We start from the raw sequence: 16,262 nt of genomic DNA on the forward strand, positions 1-16,262 counted from the left end.
GTTCGTCAAATGCCACTCACTGGGCCAAAACGTTGCACTGCCATACGCCCAACGTGGGGCTCGAACCCACGACCCTGAGATTAAGAGTCTCATGCTCTACCGACTGAGCTAGCCGGGCTAAGACGCTTCCTCTTTCGTGGCCTCTTGTTGCCAACTGACTCCAAACACTTTTTTGGCTAACGCTCGGCCTAATTTGTTTTCATAAACGCAATGCGCTTCCGAGCACTCCTGCGCTTACTTGCTGTCAGGGAGGTACATGACCGTTTTTGCAGTGATTTTTGGACTCGTAACCCAACGCGGTAGGTGTTTTTCGAAGGTGTTTTCTCTCTGGGCAAAAATGCGAAGCCGAGCTTTCCCACATAGCAGCTGCCAAGGCATTTGACCTGTCAGGCCGAGGCGGCGTCGACCAATAACTCAAGGTAGAAGGACTAACGCAAAGCGCTGGCTTTGAATGCAAGGAGTCGCGGGCGACATCCTACCGGCGGACCCTTCGATAGCTCAGCTGGTAGAGCGGAGGACTGTAGCGTCAAAATAGTAATCCTTAGGTCGCTGGTTCGATTCCGGCTCGAAGGATGCCCTCTTTTACCCTTCCTCTCTCCCCCTTAACCGGAAGGCAGTCTGTTAACGCGAGAAATGTGCCACGGGCAAGCCTTTTCGCCACTTTGTACTTATATTGCATGTCTCCCTCGGCCGGTGCGCCCACCCTCGGCGTGCTGTCTCTGTGGCGCAATCGGTTAGCGCGTTCGGCTGTTAACCGAAAGGTTGGTGGTTCAAGCCCACCCAGGGACGCTCATGTTTTCTCGTTACCTCAGTGGGGCCCGAAGGCTAAAACGAAGCGGGTCCCTTGGCTCTCCTCAGAGGACTGCCAATTGAGCATCCAAACAAGCGTTCGGCTGGAGACCCTTGCAAATGTACTGGCCGATTGTTGAAGATGTTCCATAGTTGACCGAGCCACTTCTTTGGCTCAGGAAGAAGATAACTCCATGGAATGTGTAGATGCCGATTGTCCAAGAAAGCCTAAGGCCAGAGCCTTTTTTCTGAATGCCGAAGAAAGCCTCCACAGTTGTCGCTAAGCCAGGATATCTTAGGAGCTTTCCTCAAGGGCCTGGATCGCTCGGCTCTTTTCTTAGGGCCGCCTTGCGCGGCCAAAAAGGGATGGGAATGCGTTGGCCGGGAATCGAACCCGGGTCAACTGCTTGGAAGGCAGCTATGCTCACCACTATACCACCAACGCACGGATGCCTCGGGTACCTGCTGCTATCTCTATCCAATTAGTGTCACACATGGCGCTGATAAGAACAAAACCCCAGCGCAAGGTCAACTTGCTGCTGTACGAATTGACCGCTAGAAAGATAAGCTCGAAACATTTCCTCGTTTGTAGAGAGAATGGAGGAGAGGCCAGTGGGTCTCGTCGGGTCGGGACTGTGCGGTGCGCAAGAACGAGCCGGAGATACTGAGATCTACCAAGTTCGTCAAATGCCACTCACTGGGCCAAAACGTTGCACTGCCATACGCCCAACGTGGGGCTCGAACCCACGACCCTGAGATTAAGAGTCTCATGCTCTACCGACTGAGCTAGCCGGGCTAAGACGCTTCCTCTTTCGTGGCCTCTTGTTGCCAACTGACTCCAAACACTTTTTTGGCTAACGCTCGGCCTAATTTGTTTTCATAAACGCAATGCGCTTCCGAGCACTCCTGCGCTTACTTGCTGTCAGGGAGGTACATGACCGTTTTTGCAGTGATTTTTGGACTCGTAACCCAACGCGGTAGGTGTTTTTCGAAGGTGTTTTCTCTCTGGGCAAAAATGCGAAGCCGAGCTTTCCCACATAGCAGCTGCCAAGGCATTTGACCTGTCAGGCCGAGGCGGCGTCGACCAATAACTCAAGGTAGAAGGACTAACGCAAAGCGCTGGCTTTGAATGCAAGGAGTCGCGGGCGACATCCTACCGGCGGACCCTTCGATAGCTCAGCTGGTAGAGCGGAGGACTGTAGCGTCAAAATAGTAATCCTTAGGTCGCTGGTTCGATTCCGGCTCGAAGGATGCCCTCTTTTACCCTTCCTCTCTCCCCCTTAACCGGAAGGCAGTCTGTTAACGCGAGAAATGTGCCACGGGCAAGCCTTTTCGCCACTTTGTACTTATATTGCATGTCTCCCTCGGCCGGTGCGCCCACCCTCGGCGTGCTGTCTCTGTGGCGCAATCGGTTAGCGCGTTCGGCTGTTAACCGAAAGGTTGGTGGTTCAAGCCCACCCAGGGACGCTCATGTTTTCTCGTTACCTCAGTGGGGCCCGAAGGCTAAAACGAAGCGGGTCCCTTGGCTCTCCTCAGAGGACTGCCAATTGAGCATCCAAACAAGCGTTCGGCTGGAGACCCTTGCAAATGTACTGGCCGATTGTTGAAGATGTTCCATAGTTGACCGAGCCACTTCTTTGGCTCAGGAAGAAGATAACTCCATGGAATGTGTAGATGCCGATTGTCCAAGAAAGCCTAAGGCCAGAGCCTTTTTTCTGAATGCCGAAGAAAGCCTCCACAGTTGTCGCTAAGCCAGGATATCTTAGGAGCTTTCCTCAAGGGCCTGGATCGCTCGGCTCTTTTCTTAGGGCCGCCTTGCGCGGCCAAAAAGGGATGGGAATGCGTTGGCCGGGAATCGAACCCGGGTCAACTGCTTGGAAGGCAGCTATGCTCACCACTATACCACCAACGCACGGATGCCTCGGGTACCTGCTGCTATCTCTATCCAATTAGTGTCACACATGGCGCTGATAAGAACAAAACCCCAGCGCAAGGTCAACTTGCTGCTGTACGAATTGACCGCTAGAAAGATAAGCTCGAAACATTTCCTCGTTTGTAGAGAGAATGGAGGAGAGGCCAGTGGGTCTCGTCGGGTCGGGACTGTGCGGTGCGCAAGAACGAGCCGGAGATACTGAGATCTACCAAGTTCGTCAAATGCCACTCACTGGGCCAAAACGTTGCACTGCCATACGCCCAACGTGGGGCTCGAACCCACGACCCTGAGATTAAGAGTCTCATGCTCTACCGACTGAGCTAGCCGGGCTAAGACGCTTCCTCTTTCGTGGCCTCTTGTTGCCAACTGACTCCAAACACTTTTTTGGCTAACGCTCGGCCTAATTTGTTTTCATAAACGCAATGCGCTTCCGAGCACTCCTGCGCTTACTTGCTGTCAGGGAGGTACATGACCGTTTTTGCAGTGATTTTTGGACTCGTAACCCAACGCGGTAGGTGTTTTTCGAAGGTGTTTTCTCTCTGGGCAAAAATGCGAAGCCGAGCTTTCCCACATAGCAGCTGCCAAGGCATTTGACCTGTCAGGCCGAGGCGGCGTCGACCAATAACTCAAGGTAGAAGGACTAACGCAAAGCGCTGGCTTTGAATGCAAGGAGTCGCGGGCGACATCCTACCGGCGGACCCTTCGATAGCTCAGCTGGTAGAGCGGAGGACTGTAGCGTCAAAATAGTAATCCTTAGGTCGCTGGTTCGATTCCGGCTCGAAGGATGCCCTCTTTTACCCTTCCTCTCTCCCCCTTAACCGGAAGGCAGTCTGTTAACGCGAGAAATGTGCCACGGGCAAGCCTTTTCGCCACTTTGTACTTATATTGCATGTCTCCCTCGGCCGGTGCGCCCACCCTCGGCGTGCTGTCTCTGTGGCGCAATCGGTTAGCGCGTTCGGCTGTTAACCGAAAGGTTGGTGGTTCAAGCCCACCCAGGGACGCTCATGTTTTCTCGTTACCTCAGTGGGGCCCGAAGGCTAAAACGAAGCGGGTCCCTTGGCTCTCCTCAGAGGACTGCCAATTGAGCATCCAAACAAGCGTTCGGCTGGAGACCCTTGCAAATGTACTGGCCGATTGTTGAAGATGTTCCATAGTTGACCGAGCCACTTCTTTGGCTCAGGAAGAAGATAACTCCATGGAATGTGTAGATGCCGATTGTCCAAGAAAGCCTAAGGCCAGAGCCTTTTTTCTGAATGCCGAAGAAAGCCTCCACAGTTGTCGCTAAGCCAGGATATCTTAGGAGCTTTCCTCAAGGGCCTGGATCGCTCGGCTCTTTTCTTAGGGCCGCCTTGCGCGGCCAAAAAGGGATGGGAATGCGTTGGCCGGGAATCGAACCCGGGTCAACTGCTTGGAAGGCAGCTATGCTCACCACTATACCACCAACGCACGGATGCCTCGGGTACCTGCTGCTATCTCTATCCAATTAGTGTCACACATGGCGCTGATAAGAACAAAACCCCAGCGCAAGGTCAACTTGCTGCTGTACGAATTGACCGCTAGAAAGATAAGCTCGAAACATTTCCTCGTTTGTAGAGAGAATGGAGGAGAGGCCAGTGGGTCTCGTCGGGTCGGGACTGTGCGGTGCGCAAGAACGAGCCGGAGATACTGAGATCTACCAAGTTCGTCAAATGCCACTCACTGGGCCAAAACGTTGCACTGCCATACGCCCAACGTGGGGCTCGAACCCACGACCCTGAGATTAAGAGTCTCATGCTCTACCGACTGAGCTAGCCGGGCTAAGACGCTTCCTCTTTCGTGGCCTCTTGTTGCCAACTGACTCCAAACACTTTTTTGGCTAACGCTCGGCCTAATTTGTTTTCATAAACGCAATGCGCTTCCGAGCACTCCTGCGCTTACTTGCTGTCAGGGAGGTACATGACCGTTTTTGCAGTGATTTTTGGACTCGTAACCCAACGCGGTAGGTGTTTTTCGAAGGTGTTTTCTCTCTGGGCAAAAATGCGAAGCCGAGCTTTCCCACATAGCAGCTGCCAAGGCATTTGACCTGTCAGGCCGAGGCGGCGTCGACCAATAACTCAAGGTAGAAGGACTAACGCAAAGCGCTGGCTTTGAATGCAAGGAGTCGCGGGCGACATCCTACCGGCGGACCCTTCGATAGCTCAGCTGGTAGAGCGGAGGACTGTAGCGTCAAAATAGTAATCCTTAGGTCGCTGGTTCGATTCCGGCTCGAAGGATGCCCTCTTTTACCCTTCCTCTCTCCCCCTTAACCGGAAGGCAGTCTGTTAACGCGAGAAATGTGCCACGGGCAAGCCTTTTCGCCACTTTGTACTTATATTGCATGTCTCCCTCGGCCGGTGCGCCCACCCTCGGCGTGCTGTCTCTGTGGCGCAATCGGTTAGCGCGTTCGGCTGTTAACCGAAAGGTTGGTGGTTCAAGCCCACCCAGGGACGCTCATGTTTTCTCGTTACCTCAGTGGGGCCCGAAGGCTAAAACGAAGCGGGTCCCTTGGCTCTCCTCAGAGGACTGCCAATTGAGCATCCAAACAAGCGTTCGGCTGGAGACCCTTGCAAATGTACTGGCCGATTGTTGAAGATGTTCCATAGTTGACCGAGCCACTTCTTTGGCTCAGGAAGAAGATAACTCCATGGAATGTGTAGATGCCGATTGTCCAAGAAAGCCTAAGGCCAGAGCCTTTTTTCTGAATGCCGAAGAAAGCCTCCACAGTTGTCGCTAAGCCAGGATATCTTAGGAGCTTTCCTCAAGGGCCTGGATCGCTCGGCTCTTTTCTTAGGGCCGCCTTGCGCGGCCAAAAAGGGATGGGAATGCGTTGGCCGGGAATCGAACCCGGGTCAACTGCTTGGAAGGCAGCTATGCTCACCACTATACCACCAACGCACGGATGCCTCGGGTACCTGCTGCTATCTCTATCCAATTAGTGTCACACATGGCGCTGATAAGAACAAAACCCCAGCGCAAGGTCAACTTGCTGCTGTACGAATTGACCGCTAGAAAGATAAGCTCGAAACATTTCCTCGTTTGTAGAGAGAATGGAGGAGAGGCCAGTGGGTCTCGTCGGGTCGGGACTGTGCGGTGCGCAAGAACGAGCCGGAGATACTGAGATCTACCAAGTTCGTCAAATGCCACTCACTGGGCCAAAACGTTGCACTGCCATACGCCCAACGTGGGGCTCGAACCCACGACCCTGAGATTAAGAGTCTCATGCTCTACCGACTGAGCTAGCCGGGCTAAGACGCTTCCTCTTTCGTGGCCTCTTGTTGCCAACTGACTCCAAACACTTTTTTGGCTAACGCTCGGCCTAATTTGTTTTCATAAACGCAATGCGCTTCCGAGCACTCCTGCGCTTACTTGCTGTCAGGGAGGTACATGACCGTTTTTGCAGTGATTTTTGGACTCGTAACCCAACGCGGTAGGTGTTTTTCGAAGGTGTTTTCTCTCTGGGCAAAAATGCGAAGCCGAGCTTTCCCACATAGCAGCTGCCAAGGCATTTGACCTGTCAGGCCGAGGCGGCGTCGACCAATAACTCAAGGTAGAAGGACTAACGCAAAGCGCTGGCTTTGAATGCAAGGAGTCGCGGGCGACATCCTACCGGCGGACCCTTCGATAGCTCAGCTGGTAGAGCGGAGGACTGTAGCGTCAAAATAGTAATCCTTAGGTCGCTGGTTCGATTCCGGCTCGAAGGATGCCCTCTTTTACCCTTCCTCTCTCCCCCTTAACCGGAAGGCAGTCTGTTAACGCGAGAAATGTGCCACGGGCAAGCCTTTTCGCCACTTTGTACTTATATTGCATGTCTCCCTCGGCCGGTGCGCCCACCCTCGGCGTGCTGTCTCTGTGGCGCAATCGGTTAGCGCGTTCGGCTGTTAACCGAAAGGTTGGTGGTTCAAGCCCACCCAGGGACGCTCATGTTTTCTCGTTACCTCAGTGGGGCCCGAAGGCTAAAACGAAGCGGGTCCCTTGGCTCTCCTCAGAGGACTGCCAATTGAGCATCCAAACAAGCGTTCGGCTGGAGACCCTTGCAAATGTACTGGCCGATTGTTGAAGATGTTCCATAGTTGACCGAGCCACTTCTTTGGCTCAGGAAGAAGATAACTCCATGGAATGTGTAGATGCCGATTGTCCAAGAAAGCCTAAGGCCAGAGCCTTTTTTCTGAATGCCGAAGAAAGCCTCCACAGTTGTCGCTAAGCCAGGATATCTTAGGAGCTTTCCTCAAGGGCCTGGATCGCTCGGCTCTTTTCTTAGGGCCGCCTTGCGCGGCCAAAAAGGGATGGGAATGCGTTGGCCGGGAATCGAACCCGGGTCAACTGCTTGGAAGGCAGCTATGCTCACCACTATACCACCAACGCACGGATGCCTCGGGTACCTGCTGCTATCTCTATCCAATTAGTGTCACACATGGCGCTGATAAGAACAAAACCCCAGCGCAAGGTCAACTTGCTGCTGTACGAATTGACCGCTAGAAAGATAAGCTCGAAACATTTCCTCGTTTGTAGAGAGAATGGAGGAGAGGCCAGTGGGTCTCGTCGGGTCGGGACTGTGCGGTGCGCAAGAACGAGCCGGAGATACTGAGATCTACCAAGTTCGTCAAATGCCACTCACTGGGCCAAAACGTTGCACTGCCATACGCCCAACGTGGGGCTCGAACCCACGACCCTGAGATTAAGAGTCTCATGCTCTACCGACTGAGCTAGCCGGGCTAAGACGCTTCCTCTTTCGTGGCCTCTTGTTGCCAACTGACTCCAAACACTTTTTTGGCTAACGCTCGGCCTAATTTGTTTTCATAAACGCAATGCGCTTCCGAGCACTCCTGCGCTTACTTGCTGTCAGGGAGGTACATGACCGTTTTTGCAGTGATTTTTGGACTCGTAACCCAACGCGGTAGGTGTTTTTCGAAGGTGTTTTCTCTCTGGGCAAAAATGCGAAGCCGAGCTTTCCCACATAGCAGCTGCCAAGGCATTTGACCTGTCAGGCCGAGGCGGCGTCGACCAATAACTCAAGGTAGAAGGACTAACGCAAAGCGCTGGCTTTGAATGCAAGGAGTCGCGGGCGACATCCTACCGGCGGACCCTTCGATAGCTCAGCTGGTAGAGCGGAGGACTGTAGCGTCAAAATAGTAATCCTTAGGTCGCTGGTTCGATTCCGGCTCGAAGGATGCCCTCTTTTACCCTTCCTCTCTCCCCCTTAACCGGAAGGCAGTCTGTTAACGCGAGAAATGTGCCACGGGCAAGCCTTTTCGCCACTTTGTACTTATATTGCATGTCTCCCTCGGCCGGTGCGCCCACCCTCGGCGTGCTGTCTCTGTGGCGCAATCGGTTAGCGCGTTCGGCTGTTAACCGAAAGGTTGGTGGTTCAAGCCCACCCAGGGACGCTCATGTTTTCTCGTTACCTCAGTGGGGCCCGAAGGCTAAAACGAAGCGGGTCCCTTGGCTCTCCTCAGAGGACTGCCAATTGAGCATCCAAACAAGCGTTCGGCTGGAGACCCTTGCAAATGTACTGGCCGATTGTTGAAGATGTTCCATAGTTGACCGAGCCACTTCTTTGGCTCAGGAAGAAGATAACTCCATGGAATGTGTAGATGCCGATTGTCCAAGAAAGCCTAAGGCCAGAGCCTTTTTTCTGAATGCCGAAGAAAGCCTCCACAGTTGTCGCTAAGCCAGGATATCTTAGGAGCTTTCCTCAAGGGCCTGGATCGCTCGGCTCTTTTCTTAGGGCCGCCTTGCGCGGCCAAAAAGGGATGGGAATGCGTTGGCCGGGAATCGAACCCGGGTCAACTGCTTGGAAGGCAGCTATGCTCACCACTATACCACCAACGCACGGATGCCTCGGGTACCTGCTGCTATCTCTATCCAATTAGTGTCACACATGGCGCTGATAAGAACAAAACCCCAGCGCAAGGTCAACTTGCTGCTGTACGAATTGACCGCTAGAAAGATAAGCTCGAAACATTTCCTCGTTTGTAGAGAGAATGGAGGAGAGGCCAGTGGGTCTCGTCGGGTCGGGACTGTGCGGTGCGCAAGAACGAGCCGGAGATACTGAGATCTACCAAGTTCGTCAAATGCCACTCACTGGGCCAAAACGTTGCACTGCCATACGCCCAACGTGGGGCTCGAACCCACGACCCTGAGATTAAGAGTCTCATGCTCTACCGACTGAGCTAGCCGGGCTAAGACGCTTCCTCTTTCGTGGCCTCTTGTTGCCAACTGACTCCAAACACTTTTTTGGCTAACGCTCGGCCTAATTTGTTTTCATAAACGCAATGCGCTTCCGAGCACTCCTGCGCTTACTTGCTGTCAGGGAGGTACATGACCGTTTTTGCAGTGATTTTTGGACTCGTAACCCAACGCGGTAGGTGTTTTTCGAAGGTGTTTTCTCTCTGGGCAAAAATGCGAAGCCGAGCTTTCCCACATAGCAGCTGCCAAGGCATTTGACCTGTCAGGCCGAGGCGGCGTCGACCAATAACTCAAGGTAGAAGGACTAACGCAAAGCGCTGGCTTTGAATGCAAGGAGTCGCGGGCGACATCCTACCGGCGGACCCTTCGATAGCTCAGCTGGTAGAGCGGAGGACTGTAGCGTCAAAATAGTAATCCTTAGGTCGCTGGTTCGATTCCGGCTCGAAGGATGCCCTCTTTTACCCTTCCTCTCTCCCCCTTAACCGGAAGGCAGTCTGTTAACGCGAGAAATGTGCCACGGGCAAGCCTTTTCGCCACTTTGTACTTATATTGCATGTCTCCCTCGGCCGGTGCGCCCACCCTCGGCGTGCTGTCTCTGTGGCGCAATCGGTTAGCGCGTTCGGCTGTTAACCGAAAGGTTGGTGGTTCAAGCCCACCCAGGGACGCTCATGTTTTCTCGTTACCTCAGTGGGGCCCGAAGGCTAAAACGAAGCGGGTCCCTTGGCTCTCCTCAGAGGACTGCCAATTGAGCATCCAAACAAGCGTTCGGCTGGAGACCCTTGCAAATGTACTGGCCGATTGTTGAAGATGTTCCATAGTTGACCGAGCCACTTCTTTGGCTCAGGAAGAAGATAACTCCATGGAATGTGTAGATGCCGATTGTCCAAGAAAGCCTAAGGCCAGAGCCTTTTTTCTGAATGCCGAAGAAAGCCTCCACAGTTGTCGCTAAGCCAGGATATCTTAGGAGCTTTCCTCAAGGGCCTGGATCGCTCGGCTCTTTTCTTAGGGCCGCCTTGCGCGGCCAAAAAGGGATGGGAATGCGTTGGCCGGGAATCGAACCCGGGTCAACTGCTTGGAAGGCAGCTATGCTCACCACTATACCACCAACGCACGGATGCCTCGGGTACCTGCTGCTATCTCTATCCAATTAGTGTCACACATGGCGCTGATAAGAACAAAACCCCAGCGCAAGGTCAACTTGCTGCTGTACGAATTGACCGCTAGAAAGATAAGCTCGAAACATTTCCTCGTTTGTAGAGAGAATGGAGGAGAGGCCAGTGGGTCTCGTCGGGTCGGGACTGTGCGGTGCGCAAGAACGAGCCGGAGATACTGAGATCTACCAAGTTCGTCAAATGCCACTCACTGGGCCAAAACGTTGCACTGCCATACGCCCAACGTGGGGCTCGAACCCACGACCCTGAGATTAAGAGTCTCATGCTCTACCGACTGAGCTAGCCGGGCTAAGACGCTTCCTCTTTCGTGGCCTCTTGTTGCCAACTGACTCCAAACACTTTTTTGGCTAACGCTCGGCCTAATTTGTTTTCATAAACGCAATGCGCTTCCGAGCACTCCTGCGCTTACTTGCTGTCAGGGAGGTACATGACCGTTTTTGCAGTGATTTTTGGACTCGTAACCCAACGCGGTAGGTGTTTTTCGAAGGTGTTTTCTCTCTGGGCAAAAATGCGAAGCCGAGCTTTCCCACATAGCAGCTGCCAAGGCATTTGACCTGTCAGGCCGAGGCGGCGTCGACCAATAACTCAAGGTAGAAGGACTAACGCAAAGCGCTGGCTTTGAATGCAAGGAGTCGCGGGCGACATCCTACCGGCGGACCCTTCGATAGCTCAGCTGGTAGAGCGGAGGACTGTAGCGTCAAAATAGTAATCCTTAGGTCGCTGGTTCGATTCCGGCTCGAAAGATGCCCTCTTTTACCCTTCCTCTCTCCCCCTTAACCGGAAGGCAGTCTGTTAACGCGAGAAATGTGCCACGGGCAAGCCTTTTCGCCACTTTGTACTTATATTGCATGTCTCCCTCGGCCGGTGCGCCCACCCTCGGCGTGCTGTCTCTGTGGCGCAATCGGTTAGCGCGTTCGGCTGTTAACCGAAAGGTTGGTGGTTCAAGCCCACCCAGGGACGCTCATGTTTTCTCGTTACCTCAGTGGGGCCCGAAGGCTAAAACGAAGCGGGTCCCTTGGCTCTCCTCAGAGGACTGCCAATTGAGCATCCAAACAAGCGTTCGGCTGGAGACCCTTGCAAATGTACTGGCCGATTGTTGAAGATGTTCCATAGTTGACCGAGCCACTTCTTTGGCTCAGGAAGAAGATAACTCCATGGAATGTGTAGATGCCGATTGTCCAAGAAAGCCTAAGGCCAGAGCCTTTTTTCTGAATGCCGAAGAAAGCCTCCACAGTTGTCGCTAAGCCAGGATATCTTAGGAGCTTTCCTCAAGGGCCTGGATCGCTCGGCTCTTTTCTTAGGGCCGCCTTGCGCGGCCAAAAAGGGATGGGAATGCGTTGGCCGGGAATCGAACCCGGGTCAACTGCTTGGAAGGCAGCTATGCTCACCACTATACCACCAACGCACGGATGCCTCGGGTACCTGCTGCTATCTCTATCCAATTAGTGTCACACATGGCGCTGATAAGAACAAAACCCCAGCGCAAGGTCAACTTGCTGCTGTACGAATTGACCGCTAGAAAGATAAGCTCGAAACATTTCCTCGTTTGTAGAGAGAATGGAGGAGAGGCCAGTGGGTCTCGTCGGGTCGGGACTGTGCGGTGCGCAAGAACGAGCCGGAGATACTGAGATCTACCAAGTTCGTCAAATGCCACTCACTGGGCCAAAACGTTGCACTGCCATACGCCCAACGTGGGGCTCGAACCCACGACCCTGAGATTAAGAGTCTCATGCTCTACCGACTGAGCTAGCCGGGCTAAGACGCTTCCTCTTTCGTGGCCTCTTGTTGCCAACTGACTCCAAACACTTTTTTGGCTAACGCTCGGCCTAATTTGTTTTCATAAACGCAATGCGCTTCCGAGCACTCCTGCGCTTACTTGCTGTCAGGGAGGTACATGACCGTTTTTGCAGTGATTTTTGGACTCGTAACCCAACGCGGTAGGTGTTTTTCGAAGGTGTTTTCTCTCTGGGCAAAAATGCGAAGCCGAGCTTTCCCACATAGCAGCTGCCAAGGCATTTGACCTGTCAGGCCGAGGCGGCGTCGACCAATAACTCAAGGTAGAAGGACTAACGCAAAGCGCTGGCTTTGAATGCAAGGAGTCGCGGGCGACATCCTACCGGCGGACCCTTCGATAGCTCAGCTGGTAGAGCGGAGGACTGTAGCGTCAAAATAGTAATCCTTAGGTCGCTGGTTCGATTCCGGCTCGAAGGATGCCCTCTTTTACCCTTCCTCTCTCCCCCTTAACCGGAAGGCAGTCTGTTAACGCGAGAAATGTGCCACGGGCAAGCCTTTTCGCCACTTTGTACTTATATTGCATGTCTCCCTCGGCCGGTGCGCCCACCCTCGGCGTGCTGTCTCTGTGGCGCAATCGGTTAGTGCGTTCGGCTGTTAACCGAAAGGTTGGTGGTTCAAGCCCACCCAGGGACGCTCATGTTTTCTCGTTACCTCAGTGGGGCCCGAAGGCTAAAACGAAGCGGGTCCCTTGGCTCTCCTCAGAGGACTGCCAATTGAGCATCCAAACAAGCGTTCGGCTGGAGACCCTTGCAAATGTACTGGCCGATTGTTGAAGATGTTCCATAGTTGACCGAGCCACTTCTTTGGCTCAGGAAGAAGATAACTCCATGGAATGTGTAGATGCCGATTGTCCAAGAAAGCCTAAGGCCAGAGCCTTTTTTCTGAATGCCGAAGAAAGCCTCCACAGTTGTCGCTAAGCCAGGATATCTTAGGAGCTTTCCTCAAGGGCCTGGATCGCTCGGCTCTTTTCTTAGGGCCGCCTTGCGCGGCCAAAAAGGGATGGGAATGCGTTGGCCGGGAATCGAACCCGGGTCAACTGCTTGGAAGGCAGCTATGCTCACCACTATACCACCAACGCACGGATGCCTCGGGTACCTGCTGCTATCTCTATCCAATTAGTGTCACACATGGCGCTGATAAGAACAAAACCCCAGCGCAAGGTCAACTTGCTGCTGTACGAATTGACCGCTAGAAAGATAAGCTCGAAACATTTCCTCGTTTGTAGAGAGAATGGAGGAGAGGCCAGTGGGTCTCGTCGGGTCGGGACTGTGCGGTGCGCAAGAACGAGCCGGAGATACTGAGATCTACCAAGTTCGTCAAATGCCACTCACTGGGCCAAAACGTTGCACTGCCATACGCCCAACGTGGGGCTCGAACCCACGACCCTGAGATTAAGAGTCTCATGCTCTACCGACTGAGCTAGCCGGGCTAAGACGCTTCCTCTTTCGTGGCCTCTTGTTGCCAACTGACTCCAAACACTTTTTTGGCTAACGCTCGGCCTAATTTGTTTTCATAAACGCAATGCGCTTCCGAGCACTCCTGCGCTTACTTGCTGTCAGGGAGGTACATGACCGTTTTTGCAGTGATTTTTGGACTCGTAACCCAACGCGGTAGGTGTTTTTCGAAGGTGTTTTCTCTCTGGGCAAAAATGCGAAGCCGAGCTTTCCCACATAGCAGCTGCCAAGGCATTTGACCTGTCAGGCCGAGGCGGCGTCGACCAATAACTCAAGGTAGAAGGACTAACGCAAAGCGCTGGCTTTGAATGCAAGGAGTCGCGGGCGACATCCTACCGGCGGACCCTTCGATAGCTCAGCTGGTAGAGCGGAGGACTGTAGCGTCAAAATAGTAATCCTTAGGTCGCTGGTTCGATTCCGGCTCGAAGGATGCCCTCTTTTACCCTTCCTCTCTCCCCCTTAACCGGAAGGCAGTCTGTTAACGCGAGAAATGTGCCACGGGCAAGCCTTTTCGCCACTTTGTACTTATATTGCATGTCTCCCTCGGCCGGTGCGCCCACCCTCGGCGTGCTGTCTCTGTGGCGCAATCGGTTAGCGCGTTCGGCTGTTAACCGAAAGGTTGGTGGTTCAAGCCCACCCAGGGACGCTCATGTTTTCTCGTTACCTCAGTGGGGCCCGAAGGCTAAAACGAAGCGGGTCCCTTGGCTCTCCTCAGAGGACTGCCAATTGAGCATCCAAACAAGCGTTCGGCTGGAGACCCTTGCAAATGTACTGGCCGATTGTTGAAGATGTTCCATAGTTGACCGAGCCACTTCTTTGGCTCAGGAAGAAGATAACTCCATGGAATGTGTAGATGCCGATTGTCCAAGAAAGCCTAAGGCCAGAGCCTTTTTTCTGAATGCCGAAGAAAGCCTCCACAGTTGTCGCTAAGCCAGGATATCTTAGGAGCTTTCCTCAAGGGCCTGGATCGCTCGGCTCTTTTCTTAGGGCCGCCTTGCGCGGCCAAAAAGGGATGGGAATGCGTTGGCCGGGAATCGAACACGGGTCAACTGCTTGGAAGGCAGCTATGCTCACCACTATACCACCAACGCACGGATGCCTCGGGTACCTGCTGCTATCTCTATCCAATTAGTGTCACACATGGCGCTGATAAGAACAAAACCCCAGCGCAAGGTCAACTTGCTGCTGTACGAATTGACCGCTAGAAAGATAAGCTCGAAACATTTCCTCGTTTGTAGAGAGAATGGAGGAGAGGCCAGTGGGTCTCGTCGGGTCGGGACTGTGCGGTGCGCAAGAACGAGCCGGAGATACTGAGATCTACCAAGTTCGTCAAATGCCACTCACTGGGCCAAAACGTTGCACTGCCATACGCCCAACGTGGGGCTCGAACCCACGACCCTGAGATTAAGAGTCTCATGCTCTACCGACTGAGCTAGCCGGGCTAAGACGCTTCCTCTTTCGTGGCCTCTTGTTGCCAACTGACTCCAAACACTTTTTTGGCTAACGCTCGGCCTAATTTGTTTTCATAAACGCAATGCGCTTCCGAGCACTCCTGCGCTTACTTGCTGTCAGGGAGGTACATGACCGTTTTTGCAGTGATTTTTGGACTCGTAACCCAACGCGGTAGGTGTTTTTCGAAGGTGTTTTCTCTCTGGGCAAAAATGCGAAGCCGAGCTTTCCCACATAGCAGCTGCCAAGGCATTTGACCTGTCAGGCCGAGGCGGCGTCGACCAATAACTCAAGGTAGAAGGACTAACGCAAAGCGCTGGCTTTGAATGCAAGGAGTCGCGGGCGACATCCTACCGGCGGACCCTTCGATAGCTCAGCTGGTAGAGCGGAGGACTGTAGCGTCAAAATAGTAATCCTTAGGTCGCTGGTTCGATTCCGGCTCGAAGGATGCCCTCTTTTACCCTTCCTCTCTCCCCCTTAACCGGAAGGCAGTCTGTTAACGCGAGAAATGTGCCACGGGCAAGCCTTTTCGCCACTTTGTACTTATATTGCATGTCTCCCTCGGCCGGTGCGCCCACCCTCGGCGTGCTGTCTCTGTGGCGCAATCGGTTAGCGCGTTCGGCTGTTAACCGAAAGGTTGGTGGTTCAAGCCCACCCAGGGACGCTCATGTTTTCTCGTTACCTCAGTGGGGCCCGAAGGCTAAAACGAAGCGGGTCCCTTGGCTCTCCTCAGAGGACTGCCAATTGAGCATCCAAACAAGCGTTCGGCTGGAGACCCTTGCAAATGTACTGGCCGATTGTTGAAGATGTTCCATAGTTGACCGAGCCACTTCTTTGGCTCAGGAAGAAGATAACTCCATGGAATGTGTAGATGCCGATTGTCCAAGAAAGCCTAAGGCCAGAGCCTTTTTTCTGAATGCCGAAGAAAGCCTCCACAGTTGTCGCTAAGCCAGGATATCTTAGGAGCTTTCCTCAAGGGCCTGGATCGCTCGGCTCTTTTCTTAGGGCCGCCTTGCGCGGCCAAAAAGGGATGGGAATGCGTTGGCCGGGAATCGAACCCGGGTCAACTGCTTGGAAGGCAGCTATGCTCACCACTATACCACCAACGCACGGATGCCTCGGGTACCTGCTGCTATCTCTATCCAATTAGTGTCACACATGGCGCTGATAAGAACAAAACCCCAGCGCAAGGTCAACTTGCTGCTGTACGAATTGACCGCTAGAAAGATAAGCTCGAAACATTTCCTCGTTTGTAGAGAGAATGGAGGAGAGGCCAGTGGGTCTCGTCGGGTCGGGACTGTGCGGTGCGCAAGAACGAGCCGGAGATACTGAGATCTACCAAGTTCGTCAAATGCCACTCACTGGGCCAAAACGTTGCACTGCCATACGCCCAACGTGGGGCTCGAACCCACGACCCTGAGATTAAGAGTCTCATGCTCTACCGACTGAGCTAGCCGGGCTAAGACG

General features: G+C 53.5%; 45 non-coding genes across 45 annotated transcripts; 22 read left to right on the plus strand and 23 right to left on the minus strand.

The window, feature by feature from the left end:
• Window positions 1–45: 45 nt before the first annotated feature.
• TRNAK-CUU (transfer RNA lysine (anticodon CUU)) lies at window positions 46–118 on the minus strand. Its single transcript has one exon. It is a non-coding gene; the product is annotated as a tRNA-Lys (tRNA).
• Window positions 119–487: 369 nt separating this feature from the next.
• TRNAY-GUA (transfer RNA tyrosine (anticodon GUA)) lies at window positions 488–573 on the plus strand. The gene is given in 2 exon segments: window positions 488–524; window positions 538–573. It is a non-coding gene; the product is annotated as a tRNA-Tyr (tRNA).
• A 142-nt stretch (window positions 574–715) lies between these two features.
• On the plus strand, window positions 716–789 carry TRNAN-GUU (transfer RNA asparagine (anticodon GUU)). The gene has a single exon. It is a non-coding gene; the product is annotated as a tRNA-Asn (tRNA).
• A 373-nt stretch (window positions 790–1,162) lies between these two features.
• On the minus strand, window positions 1,163–1,234 carry TRNAG-UCC (transfer RNA glycine (anticodon UCC)). Its single transcript has one exon. It is a non-coding gene; the product is annotated as a tRNA-Gly (tRNA).
• Window positions 1,235–1,512: 278 nt separating this feature from the next.
• Window positions 1,513–1,585, minus strand: TRNAK-CUU (transfer RNA lysine (anticodon CUU)). The gene has a single exon. It is a non-coding gene; the product is annotated as a tRNA-Lys (tRNA).
• A 369-nt stretch (window positions 1,586–1,954) lies between these two features.
• TRNAY-GUA (transfer RNA tyrosine (anticodon GUA)) lies at window positions 1,955–2,040 on the plus strand. Its single transcript is given in 2 exon segments — window positions 1,955–1,991; window positions 2,005–2,040. It is a non-coding gene; the product is annotated as a tRNA-Tyr (tRNA).
• A 142-nt stretch (window positions 2,041–2,182) lies between these two features.
• TRNAN-GUU (transfer RNA asparagine (anticodon GUU)) lies at window positions 2,183–2,256 on the plus strand. Its single transcript has one exon. It is a non-coding gene; the product is annotated as a tRNA-Asn (tRNA).
• A 373-nt stretch (window positions 2,257–2,629) lies between these two features.
• On the minus strand, window positions 2,630–2,701 carry TRNAG-UCC (transfer RNA glycine (anticodon UCC)). The gene has a single exon. It is a non-coding gene; the product is annotated as a tRNA-Gly (tRNA).
• A 278-nt stretch (window positions 2,702–2,979) lies between these two features.
• On the minus strand, window positions 2,980–3,052 carry TRNAK-CUU (transfer RNA lysine (anticodon CUU)). Its single transcript has one exon. It is a non-coding gene; the product is annotated as a tRNA-Lys (tRNA).
• Window positions 3,053–3,421: 369 nt separating this feature from the next.
• TRNAY-GUA (transfer RNA tyrosine (anticodon GUA)) lies at window positions 3,422–3,507 on the plus strand. Its single transcript is given in 2 exon segments — window positions 3,422–3,458; window positions 3,472–3,507. It is a non-coding gene; the product is annotated as a tRNA-Tyr (tRNA).
• Window positions 3,508–3,649: 142 nt separating this feature from the next.
• Window positions 3,650–3,723, plus strand: TRNAN-GUU (transfer RNA asparagine (anticodon GUU)). The gene has a single exon. It is a non-coding gene; the product is annotated as a tRNA-Asn (tRNA).
• Window positions 3,724–4,096: 373 nt separating this feature from the next.
• Window positions 4,097–4,168, minus strand: TRNAG-UCC (transfer RNA glycine (anticodon UCC)). The gene has a single exon. It is a non-coding gene; the product is annotated as a tRNA-Gly (tRNA).
• Window positions 4,169–4,446: 278 nt separating this feature from the next.
• Window positions 4,447–4,519, minus strand: TRNAK-CUU (transfer RNA lysine (anticodon CUU)). The gene has a single exon. It is a non-coding gene; the product is annotated as a tRNA-Lys (tRNA).
• A 369-nt stretch (window positions 4,520–4,888) lies between these two features.
• TRNAY-GUA (transfer RNA tyrosine (anticodon GUA)) lies at window positions 4,889–4,974 on the plus strand. The gene is given in 2 exon segments: window positions 4,889–4,925; window positions 4,939–4,974. It is a non-coding gene; the product is annotated as a tRNA-Tyr (tRNA).
• Window positions 4,975–5,116: 142 nt separating this feature from the next.
• TRNAN-GUU (transfer RNA asparagine (anticodon GUU)) lies at window positions 5,117–5,190 on the plus strand. Its single transcript has one exon. It is a non-coding gene; the product is annotated as a tRNA-Asn (tRNA).
• A 373-nt stretch (window positions 5,191–5,563) lies between these two features.
• TRNAG-UCC (transfer RNA glycine (anticodon UCC)) lies at window positions 5,564–5,635 on the minus strand. The gene has a single exon. It is a non-coding gene; the product is annotated as a tRNA-Gly (tRNA).
• Window positions 5,636–5,913: 278 nt separating this feature from the next.
• TRNAK-CUU (transfer RNA lysine (anticodon CUU)) lies at window positions 5,914–5,986 on the minus strand. The gene has a single exon. It is a non-coding gene; the product is annotated as a tRNA-Lys (tRNA).
• Window positions 5,987–6,355: 369 nt separating this feature from the next.
• Window positions 6,356–6,441, plus strand: TRNAY-GUA (transfer RNA tyrosine (anticodon GUA)). Its single transcript is given in 2 exon segments — window positions 6,356–6,392; window positions 6,406–6,441. It is a non-coding gene; the product is annotated as a tRNA-Tyr (tRNA).
• Window positions 6,442–6,583: 142 nt separating this feature from the next.
• Window positions 6,584–6,657, plus strand: TRNAN-GUU (transfer RNA asparagine (anticodon GUU)). The gene has a single exon. It is a non-coding gene; the product is annotated as a tRNA-Asn (tRNA).
• Window positions 6,658–7,030: 373 nt separating this feature from the next.
• TRNAG-UCC (transfer RNA glycine (anticodon UCC)) lies at window positions 7,031–7,102 on the minus strand. The gene has a single exon. It is a non-coding gene; the product is annotated as a tRNA-Gly (tRNA).
• A 278-nt stretch (window positions 7,103–7,380) lies between these two features.
• Window positions 7,381–7,453, minus strand: TRNAK-CUU (transfer RNA lysine (anticodon CUU)). The gene has a single exon. It is a non-coding gene; the product is annotated as a tRNA-Lys (tRNA).
• Window positions 7,454–7,822: 369 nt separating this feature from the next.
• TRNAY-GUA (transfer RNA tyrosine (anticodon GUA)) lies at window positions 7,823–7,908 on the plus strand. The gene is given in 2 exon segments: window positions 7,823–7,859; window positions 7,873–7,908. It is a non-coding gene; the product is annotated as a tRNA-Tyr (tRNA).
• A 142-nt stretch (window positions 7,909–8,050) lies between these two features.
• On the plus strand, window positions 8,051–8,124 carry TRNAN-GUU (transfer RNA asparagine (anticodon GUU)). Its single transcript has one exon. It is a non-coding gene; the product is annotated as a tRNA-Asn (tRNA).
• A 373-nt stretch (window positions 8,125–8,497) lies between these two features.
• TRNAG-UCC (transfer RNA glycine (anticodon UCC)) lies at window positions 8,498–8,569 on the minus strand. The gene has a single exon. It is a non-coding gene; the product is annotated as a tRNA-Gly (tRNA).
• A 278-nt stretch (window positions 8,570–8,847) lies between these two features.
• TRNAK-CUU (transfer RNA lysine (anticodon CUU)) lies at window positions 8,848–8,920 on the minus strand. The gene has a single exon. It is a non-coding gene; the product is annotated as a tRNA-Lys (tRNA).
• A 369-nt stretch (window positions 8,921–9,289) lies between these two features.
• On the plus strand, window positions 9,290–9,375 carry TRNAY-GUA (transfer RNA tyrosine (anticodon GUA)). Its single transcript is given in 2 exon segments — window positions 9,290–9,326; window positions 9,340–9,375. It is a non-coding gene; the product is annotated as a tRNA-Tyr (tRNA).
• A 142-nt stretch (window positions 9,376–9,517) lies between these two features.
• TRNAN-GUU (transfer RNA asparagine (anticodon GUU)) lies at window positions 9,518–9,591 on the plus strand. The gene has a single exon. It is a non-coding gene; the product is annotated as a tRNA-Asn (tRNA).
• Window positions 9,592–9,964: 373 nt separating this feature from the next.
• On the minus strand, window positions 9,965–10,036 carry TRNAG-UCC (transfer RNA glycine (anticodon UCC)). The gene has a single exon. It is a non-coding gene; the product is annotated as a tRNA-Gly (tRNA).
• Window positions 10,037–10,314: 278 nt separating this feature from the next.
• On the minus strand, window positions 10,315–10,387 carry TRNAK-CUU (transfer RNA lysine (anticodon CUU)). The gene has a single exon. It is a non-coding gene; the product is annotated as a tRNA-Lys (tRNA).
• A 369-nt stretch (window positions 10,388–10,756) lies between these two features.
• TRNAY-GUA (transfer RNA tyrosine (anticodon GUA)) lies at window positions 10,757–10,842 on the plus strand. The gene is given in 2 exon segments: window positions 10,757–10,793; window positions 10,807–10,842. It is a non-coding gene; the product is annotated as a tRNA-Tyr (tRNA).
• A 142-nt stretch (window positions 10,843–10,984) lies between these two features.
• TRNAN-GUU (transfer RNA asparagine (anticodon GUU)) lies at window positions 10,985–11,058 on the plus strand. Its single transcript has one exon. It is a non-coding gene; the product is annotated as a tRNA-Asn (tRNA).
• Window positions 11,059–11,431: 373 nt separating this feature from the next.
• Window positions 11,432–11,503, minus strand: TRNAG-UCC (transfer RNA glycine (anticodon UCC)). Its single transcript has one exon. It is a non-coding gene; the product is annotated as a tRNA-Gly (tRNA).
• Window positions 11,504–11,781: 278 nt separating this feature from the next.
• TRNAK-CUU (transfer RNA lysine (anticodon CUU)) lies at window positions 11,782–11,854 on the minus strand. The gene has a single exon. It is a non-coding gene; the product is annotated as a tRNA-Lys (tRNA).
• Window positions 11,855–12,223: 369 nt separating this feature from the next.
• On the plus strand, window positions 12,224–12,309 carry TRNAY-GUA (transfer RNA tyrosine (anticodon GUA)). Its single transcript is given in 2 exon segments — window positions 12,224–12,260; window positions 12,274–12,309. It is a non-coding gene; the product is annotated as a tRNA-Tyr (tRNA).
• A 142-nt stretch (window positions 12,310–12,451) lies between these two features.
• Window positions 12,452–12,525, plus strand: TRNAN-GUU (transfer RNA asparagine (anticodon GUU)). The gene has a single exon. It is a non-coding gene; the product is annotated as a tRNA-Asn (tRNA).
• Window positions 12,526–12,898: 373 nt separating this feature from the next.
• On the minus strand, window positions 12,899–12,970 carry TRNAG-UCC (transfer RNA glycine (anticodon UCC)). Its single transcript has one exon. It is a non-coding gene; the product is annotated as a tRNA-Gly (tRNA).
• Window positions 12,971–13,248: 278 nt separating this feature from the next.
• Window positions 13,249–13,321, minus strand: TRNAK-CUU (transfer RNA lysine (anticodon CUU)). The gene has a single exon. It is a non-coding gene; the product is annotated as a tRNA-Lys (tRNA).
• A 369-nt stretch (window positions 13,322–13,690) lies between these two features.
• TRNAY-GUA (transfer RNA tyrosine (anticodon GUA)) lies at window positions 13,691–13,776 on the plus strand. The gene is given in 2 exon segments: window positions 13,691–13,727; window positions 13,741–13,776. It is a non-coding gene; the product is annotated as a tRNA-Tyr (tRNA).
• Window positions 13,777–13,918: 142 nt separating this feature from the next.
• On the plus strand, window positions 13,919–13,992 carry TRNAN-GUU (transfer RNA asparagine (anticodon GUU)). The gene has a single exon. It is a non-coding gene; the product is annotated as a tRNA-Asn (tRNA).
• Window positions 13,993–14,365: 373 nt separating this feature from the next.
• Window positions 14,366–14,437, minus strand: TRNAG-UCC (transfer RNA glycine (anticodon UCC)). Its single transcript has one exon. It is a non-coding gene; the product is annotated as a tRNA-Gly (tRNA).
• A 278-nt stretch (window positions 14,438–14,715) lies between these two features.
• Window positions 14,716–14,788, minus strand: TRNAK-CUU (transfer RNA lysine (anticodon CUU)). The gene has a single exon. It is a non-coding gene; the product is annotated as a tRNA-Lys (tRNA).
• A 369-nt stretch (window positions 14,789–15,157) lies between these two features.
• TRNAY-GUA (transfer RNA tyrosine (anticodon GUA)) lies at window positions 15,158–15,243 on the plus strand. Its single transcript is given in 2 exon segments — window positions 15,158–15,194; window positions 15,208–15,243. It is a non-coding gene; the product is annotated as a tRNA-Tyr (tRNA).
• Window positions 15,244–15,385: 142 nt separating this feature from the next.
• TRNAN-GUU (transfer RNA asparagine (anticodon GUU)) lies at window positions 15,386–15,459 on the plus strand. Its single transcript has one exon. It is a non-coding gene; the product is annotated as a tRNA-Asn (tRNA).
• A 373-nt stretch (window positions 15,460–15,832) lies between these two features.
• On the minus strand, window positions 15,833–15,904 carry TRNAG-UCC (transfer RNA glycine (anticodon UCC)). The gene has a single exon. It is a non-coding gene; the product is annotated as a tRNA-Gly (tRNA).
• Window positions 15,905–16,182: 278 nt separating this feature from the next.
• On the minus strand, window positions 16,183–16,255 carry TRNAK-CUU (transfer RNA lysine (anticodon CUU)). The gene has a single exon. It is a non-coding gene; the product is annotated as a tRNA-Lys (tRNA).
• Window positions 16,256–16,262: the final 7 nt, after the last annotated feature.

This window comes from Lithobates pipiens, unplaced genomic scaffold (assembly GCF_037356315.1).
Source record: "Lithobates pipiens isolate NorthernLeopardFrog02 unplaced genomic scaffold, aLitPip1_a1.2 Scaffold_18, whole genome shotgun sequence".
Classification (NCBI taxonomy): Eukaryota; Metazoa; Chordata; class Amphibia; order Anura; family Ranidae; genus Lithobates; species Lithobates pipiens.